At 35.1% G+C, this 8,126-nt stretch overlaps 1 protein-coding gene and 1 long non-coding RNA gene across 2 annotated transcripts in view; both read right to left on the bottom strand.

The window, feature by feature from the left end:
- LOC136817155 (protein SREK1IP1-like) overlaps positions 1 to 8,126 on the bottom strand; it is a 113,149-nt gene that overhangs the window by 33,599 nt on the left and 71,424 nt on the right. The window lies entirely within an intron of this gene.
- On the bottom strand, positions 1,261 to 3,228 carry LOC136817147 (uncharacterized). The gene is made up of 2 exons (XR_010848035.1): positions 3,156 to 3,228; positions 1,261 to 1,439 (listed from the first exon to the last, which is right to left on the bottom strand). It is a non-coding gene; the product is annotated as an uncharacterized lncRNA (long non-coding RNA).

Consider the following 8,126-nt stretch of genomic DNA (forward strand, 5'->3'; position numbering starts at 1 on the left):
ATCATTGCATTGACCAGCACCCATTGATTCCATCATTGCATTGACCACTACATTGTTTCCATCATTGCATTGACCAGCACCATTGATTCCATCATTGCATTGACCAACATCTTTGCATTGACCAACACCATTGATTCCATCATTGTATTGACCAGCACCATTGATTCCATCATTGCATTGACCAGCACCCATTGATTCCATCATTGCATTGACCAGCACCATTGATTCCATCATTGCATTGACCAACACCATTGATTCCATCACTGCATTGACCATCACCACTGATTCCATCATTACATTGACCAGCACCATTTATTTCATCATTGCGTTGACCAGCACCATTGATCCCAGCATTGTATTGACCAACACCATTGATTCCATCACTGCATTGACCAACACCATTGATTCCGTCACTGCATTGACCATCACCACTGATTCCATCATTACTTTGACCAGCACCATTTATTTCATCATTGCGTTGACCAGCACCATTGATTCCAGCATTGTATTGACCAACACCATTGATTCCATCACTGCATTGACCAACACCATTGACTCCATCACTGCATTGACCATCACCACTGATTCCATCATTACATTGACCAGCACCATTTATTTTATCATTGCGTTGACCAACACCATTGATTCCGTCAAAGCTTTCAGTTTATTCACAAACACTAATTTACAATAAAAACGATTGGATTTATTATCTCCACAGTCATATTCACCAGAACGATCAGATCCTGCTGTACAATCATTAGATGTCCAAAATTCTTGAATAGATTAACCAAAGTCCTTAGGTTCTCTCAAAATCACCATTCACCATTAGCCCTGCCGCAGAAATCTACAAATTTTGATAGCTCGACTCCTCAGGGCCACCATTTTCAGCTTTTCCCCCATCGTTACTTCGTTACTTTTTCGTTACCCCTCGTTACTTGCGTTACTTCATCGTTACCGACCGTTACTTTATCGTTACCTGTCGTTACCTACCGTTACTTGTCGTTACCTATCGTTACCTATCGTTACCTACCGTTACCACTTTTAGTAACAACGAGAAAAGTTATTTTTTCTTTACTTTCTTTTTTTTAATGAAGAGTATAATTATCCGAGCCATCAGCTCAGCAGTCTACTAGCCAGCTTGGTAAAACCCGTGTGTTTTCATCATGAGAAATATCTCGCAAGTCATCAATGACGTAAGCAATTAACAAAAGAAAAAAAAGAAAGATCAAAGAGATTTTTTTAAACCAAGATTTAAGATACCTTCGCCAATCTTGGGAATCTCCATTTTTCGATATTTTATTAGCGCTTTTCGTGACGATTACTCTCATATAAATCTTATCACCACCAGGATTGGAGAAGTTTGTGAAGTTGAAGCACACGAAGAATTGACTTTTTCAATCATCTGCGGTGGAGCTCAAGTTATCTGAAATTGGAATCGTCTAAAACACGATGCGCAATGGATTATAACGAACGATGATTGTTTATTTTAAAGTCGTTAAAAGTGCGAAGTAATTATCTTGGGAATAAATGAACTGAAAATCAATTAAAACAATGTAACAAAAAAGTTACAGAATTATGTCAATTATGAACGACAGGTGAGACTTTTATTTATGGCTTTTATTCGCCAATACGATGACATGGTTTTTGGCTAATTTTACGAAAAGAAACACACCCCTGTCTCACATGTCACGCATGTCTGTTAAAGAGTTTTTATGAATACGGGAAGATTGGGGAAACGGTACATTATATTGTCTCTCAGTCCACCGGGACAAGGGGTGAAACTTTCCACCTTTTAGCGAGTTTAGTTCGATTTTCCTTTGAGTTCAAGCTGCAAAAACATCTTTATAATGTTTCGATGTTTTTCCATTCGATGTAATTTTTACTTAGAAGGGACATGAGAATTTCGGTACGGTTTGCCTTTTAATTACCTTAAATTTCCATTTGATGAGATAGGGATATGAAGGCCAAGTAGAAATAAAGAGCATTGAGAAATGGGAACTTTCATCGGGTAAAATTTTGACAGGCTCGGAGATGCTTCGGTCGAGGGCTTGAAAAAGCTGAAAGATGCTTATAACGATACTAACGGTGTATTTTACTTTTTTCATAGTCCTCCTGGTAGGTTTCAAAACTTCACCGAGACAGGGGTGTATAAATCTTACATTTTACTTTAAGGAGACGGGGCTGTATAAATGTTAACTTTTCCCAGTTTTACAGATGTTTTTTTCTGTCTATAAACTTTCGCGAATGGCCCTTAAAAGAATTTTCAAAAAATGCTGTGGCGAAGGAATAGAATACGGGCATTGTGAGATAACGATGTTTCAGAACCCTGATTTTGCCACTCCATGCTTATTACTAGGTGTCCAGTGGTCTAGATTGGATGAATCACAACAATTCTTTTGTGCTATTTTCTTTTTTTCTTTTTCATTTCAGTCATTTTCATTTTTATGGGAACACAATTGCAATATCATTTATCCAGATGAGACGTGTATTTTCCACATTTTCCACTGTCGTAATATCATAATGATACACATTCGTTGGCGAAGGCAAGAATCTGGAAACCTTCTGGAGAATACCTATGTGTCAGAGATCCGGTGAAATTTTCATCCACACTGAAGGAAAAAGCTCCACCGGGTCGGCATTGAGACAGTGGTGCGTGTGCATGAGAGAATGAAAAGAACGCCCAGAAAGAAAAGAAAGACCAACGAAGTTACAGTCTCTATTCTATTATAACTTGATTGTAATGATCAGTGACCTCATTTTTAATTTTCGCCACTTTTTTTAATGTTTTATGTATTTCGTAACGTATGTTATTATGAATTCTTAAATTTAATAAAAAAGGTGGTTCTTATTTTCTTCTTCACGACTCTCAAGCAGCACGCTCTCCCTGAACAGCTAATAATGGTAACAATCGGTAACTAAATAAAGAAGAAAAAGTATTATCATTCATATGACTGTTAGAAGATCAATGGTACTGTAGATTTTTTAAGCTTGAAACTATATAGACAAATTGACAGTCGCTCAAAAGTCGGCAGATAAACTGCCGAAGTTACGGTGACAAGAAACAACGCACACTAATTGATGAGAAGCACAAAAAACAAGCTAGATTTCAACATAGATGAGATTATATGTTTCATACATATAACAATGTAACTTACACTGTCTCGGACACTTCTTGAGTTTAGTGAAAGCAGTCCGCAATGATTGTGATATTGACAAATCGTCTCCGCTTCATTTCCGTTTTTCCTGAATAAAAAGAAAGTAAAAGCATTATTTGAACTTAAACTTTCAAAGTATTGAAATCAACGGATTATCAGTCGCTTTTGTTAGCAGTGAAGCAAGTAACTAAGTCTAATCTTTGGGAAGAGAATACGGATATGAATTTGATGCAGGGGTGTATTTAGGATTGTTAGGTATCACTGAATAGTATTCTATATGATATAAAAAAGATTGAATGAGTGGAATGTTTTTCAATGGGCGCAATCCTTTATTAAATCAAAGACTTTGATTAAATTTAAAGAATGAAGAATCTTGTAAAGAAAAAATGAAAGCCTCGTTCATCTTCATTTCCCCCCGTTTTCACTTTAAAGTTGAAATTGGCGTATTTGCCTGACGCGTTCTAGCTCATTTGCACGGGGCGGGAAAACCCCTTGGGGTACTTAGGCAAATGGAGGGTACGGTATGTGCCACCCTTAAGGGTACCTTTTTTTGGATAAAGTTTTTTTTTTTTGGACAAAATTTTCCTTTGTTTTCTCCTTTTTAGTCCCGTTAAGGGTTTGAGGGTCGAATGTCGGGCGGTACCCCCTCTCGCCAGATTGCAACCCTAGTATCCTCCCCCGGTGGGAAACCCGTTAAGGATTTGCCTGACTGCCAAATATAGTCTATCTAAAATAGATGCAAATTTATGCCAATTTCATTCCATAAGTCATTTTGACATTAAGTTTTTCGAATACAGTCGCCTGGTATTCAACTTTTATAACTTAAAAAGTCACTCGCGCATTAAATGTAATGTGCCGTTTTTAATTCTCCTTTGGGAATACGAAACCTGTTATGTCGTTTACGATTGATTCGTTTTTTTATACTACTTAATTGACAAGGAATTTATGATGTTCTCTCCCGTTTTGACTTTCTCGACGTCACAACTATGTGTAAGTACTTTCGTTTACATAATGAAAACACACGGGTTTTACCAAGCTGCTAGCCTGGAGATCCATCATGATGATGCTATGATTTCTTATTCTTATTTTATACTGATGCCATGAAGCATGATGGCGAAATATATAGCATGGTATGGGCTGAGAGTTTGAATTACCCAGATCCTAATAACAGTTTAAAACACAGCTAATCAAATTTTGTTATTCTTTTACTGGTCACACTTTATTAGAGAAAACACAAGTTCTGAAATTTGGTTTTCATTTTTAGGAGGAGGACAAGTGCGTGAGGACAGCGGTAAAATTCGAATTTGCCACTCTGTAAAATTTTGAGGCAGAAATCTGCCTCACATGTCATACCTGTCCTTCATACATCAGATTATAAAAATACAGGACGGGTCTCCTGTCTATCAGCAGTCTGGCAGTATATATTACAGTATTAACAGTCAGCAGGAGTTCTATCCTAATTAAGCATGTTTTTTTTCGATCGCACGGACTTTCTTATTAGGATTATCCCTTTGTTTTTCAATCCTAATTAAGAATATGATTTTTAAAATTCAGATTTCTTCACCAACAAACAAAATCCGCAAATTCTAACTATGAGCAATAGAATAGCATAGATAGAGCAGGTCAAAGATGATATATATCAGTGAGGCTGGACCTTCGATTTTTGAGGATTACAATTTTACCAGTTTTTTAGCGATTTTTGCCTCGCTAACCCAAATCTCGCAACCCATTTACCTTAAGGAAGATCGAAATTAGAGTTTTTCAGCGTTCCGAAAAAAACGCATAGCAGAAATTTTTTCATCTTCACATGACCGATTCTCAACAACAAAATACATCTTTTGGTGTTTGGGTTTGTTTCTGACGTTTTTCCTTCAAAGAATATCGATCACTTTCCTTTTCCCATTGAGCGCACGAGAAAAAAATGATTAGCTTGCGTTTTCGCGCGGGCGAATAAAGATGAGGCGGAAATCTTGCATTGAGGGTGCTACTTAGTTTCCGCCCTATTTTTCGCCCACGATAAAATGTTCCAAACACGGGGGTATTCCAAATGAAAAACTATATCGTTCTGTAAGTGTTTATTTTCTGAGAGATACAAATAGTATATTGAATATTATTAACTTATTTATTTAAGTATTTTAGAGCGCAAATTTGAATATATGGTTGAATTAAAAACAAATAATAACAGTTCTGTTTATTCCTCAAACCCCCAGGAAAAGTTTTTTTGCCGACTTAGCTAATTTACAAATCTCGGAAAAGAACTCCCATAGGAATTCCGATACCTAACCCGATTGGTTAATTTCGGAACGGCTTCAAGATAGTCATAATGGCAGATCATTTTAAAAGTTTCTGAGGAAATGTGTGTAATTTATCGATGTTGATGGCTTGTTGATTCTTTAAAGAAAAAAGATAACAGGTATAGCTTTTTCTAATCCTGGAATATCGAGGTTCCAGCTACACTGTATATTGTTATCCAGGGGATGTCAATCGAAAAATTTGATTACCGAATCAAATCGAATGATTGATTTTCGATTAGCCGAATTGATCGAACGCCAATCAAAGTTCACATCTTATTTTTGATTGGATTCGATTACCGTTCAATTGGTGTTTGATTGATGTTCGATTAGTTTCGATTAGCTTCAATTGCATATACTTTTCAATTGATTCGATTAGTTCGATTAATGTTCGATCAATTCGATTTATGTTCGATTTGCATTCGATTAATAGACCTTTTTTCAAAGAGGACGTCCTGTTGAATAATTATGTAGTCCAGCCATAAAAACAATGATAGAGCCATGCATAATTACTGTATCACGCATATTGTAATGATTATGCATGGTTTTATAATTGTTTTTCTGCTGGACTACATAATTATTCAACAGGGGTGGTATTTGTTACCCCCAATTGCTTTCAAGAAAGTCCGGAATTTCAGTAACAAATTTACAAGATACCTATCAAAACCGTGGAATTCTGAATTCCGTTACTGTAATGTAACCTAAAAAAATCATTGAATTCCAATACTTTAATGCAAAATTAAGTAAAATTCATGGAATTCCGATACTTTCTCTTTAAAGTTTGCCTGGAATTGCATGCCAAAATTTATTTCAAAAATTGATGTCATCCATTAGGGGGTAAAGTTTTTTTTCTGGAATGGCCCATTTTGATGGTAAAGCTTTGAAGTAAATGTTTTCTGAAAGCCATTGCTTTAAGTTGATTTTCTAATGAAAAGGCATTTGTTTGGAAAGTAGATATTTTTGTATGTAACAGGTGCAACTTAGTAAATCTTGCAGAGTGGACTTAGGCCTTTTTTGAATTTAACATGAATTTTGAAAAACATGTGAGGGTTAATTTCTGCCTTTTAAAGTTCAAAACCTGCACATATGACATTCCAAAATAAAGTCACTTACACTTCAAAGATCCAAGATAAAGAGAAAAGACAATCTTAGTAAAATAAAGAAAAACCCAATTAAACTTTTTAGGATGCATGGACTTAGGCCCATTTGCAATTCAATTGGACTTAGGCCTCTTCAAAACTGAACAAACTTATTTTTGTGGACTTAGGCCCTTTTATTGTAAAAAAATGATGGACTTAGGTCCTGCTATTGTAAAAAGATAATGGACTTAGGCCTCTTTTAAATTAAACATGGCTTTTATCAGAGCTTCAGTATGAAATTTTCAGCCTTTTTAACTTTGAAAACTACTTGTTGCTCTCAAAAGAGAGCAAAATATGCCAGAGATTGAGAAAAACCAAGATCTCAAATCTCATAAAAATGGACTTAGGCCCCTTTTGAACTGGGGGTTCCAGAACATAGGCCCCTTTTGAATTAAGGTAGCGAATTCATCATATATATAGTAACTATTATCTGTTTTTAAATGTTTATGAATAAATCCTTCTAAGCACTATGATTACTTTTTTTTGCCGGCTACCTTTCTAATGCAGAAAATAACCAGGAGGTAGTTGAGAAATTAGATTAGTTTCATAAAGTTAACTTACAGCAGTTTCATGAGTACCGTGAGTGGTCCAAAATCCGACAGCCCTGCCTAAATCTGATGGGGTCTTTCAAAGATACAAACTTAAATAAAAACAAACCTTTCGCTGTGACACGAAGATACCAAAGTGTCACTAAACTGAGAGATTTGATACACTAAACCAATTGAACCAAATAACACCAATTGCTTCTTATACAAAAAACATAATTTTTTATTACAAAATTGTTAACGTTTTAAACAGGAGCAACGAATTTAGAATAATAGAGGTAATTATTTGTATATACAATTCACACTTTTTTGATCACACTTTTTTGATCATATTTATTTGACATCTTGACATTGTAATCTTGTTAGATGTTTTGTTTCAAGAGTACTTGCAATAGTTTATTGTGCAGCTTGGAGAGGGAATGTTTGTAAACATAGAATTTTTTTCATAACAGTTATTTTGGGGAGGTCGGATTTAGGCAGAGCTGTCAGATTTAGGACCACTCACGGTATAAAATACAAGATTTTCCGTACCTTTAGAAACATCTTCTACCGCTTCTAAAGTCTATTCACGATAAGTGTGCACTCTTTTTTCATTTACCAATAACTTTTGAAGGAATTCTTCAATCTTTATAAATTTGGTATCATTGGAAAGATATTAGTGAGTGGAACAATTTGAAATAAAAAAAAACTCTAAAAATATTATAAAAATGAAGATGAAAATGAAGAAGAAAAAAATGAAGATCTTGTAGAAAAGTGCTATAACTTTCATTTTCACTGAAGTGAATCCTTAATCATCGAACGTCATCACTGTGAAAAAAATTCTCTAAAATAATCATTCAGTCAAAAGATATCAAACAAAGTTAGAAGCTGATTGAAGTCTAAAAACCCTGTTTTCTGCAGTTTTTTGCTGTTTTTGGGGTCAATCACTTATGAACTTTGTATCATAACTTTATATTGAATAAATATTCTAATAAAATTTCTTCACAGTGATTATCT

Source organism: Clytia hemisphaerica, unplaced genomic scaffold (genome assembly GCF_902728285.1).
Source record: "Clytia hemisphaerica strain Z4C2 unplaced genomic scaffold, Clytia hemisphaerica genome assembly, whole genome shotgun sequence".
Classification (NCBI taxonomy): Eukaryota; Metazoa; Cnidaria; class Hydrozoa; order Leptothecata; family Clytiidae; genus Clytia; species Clytia hemisphaerica.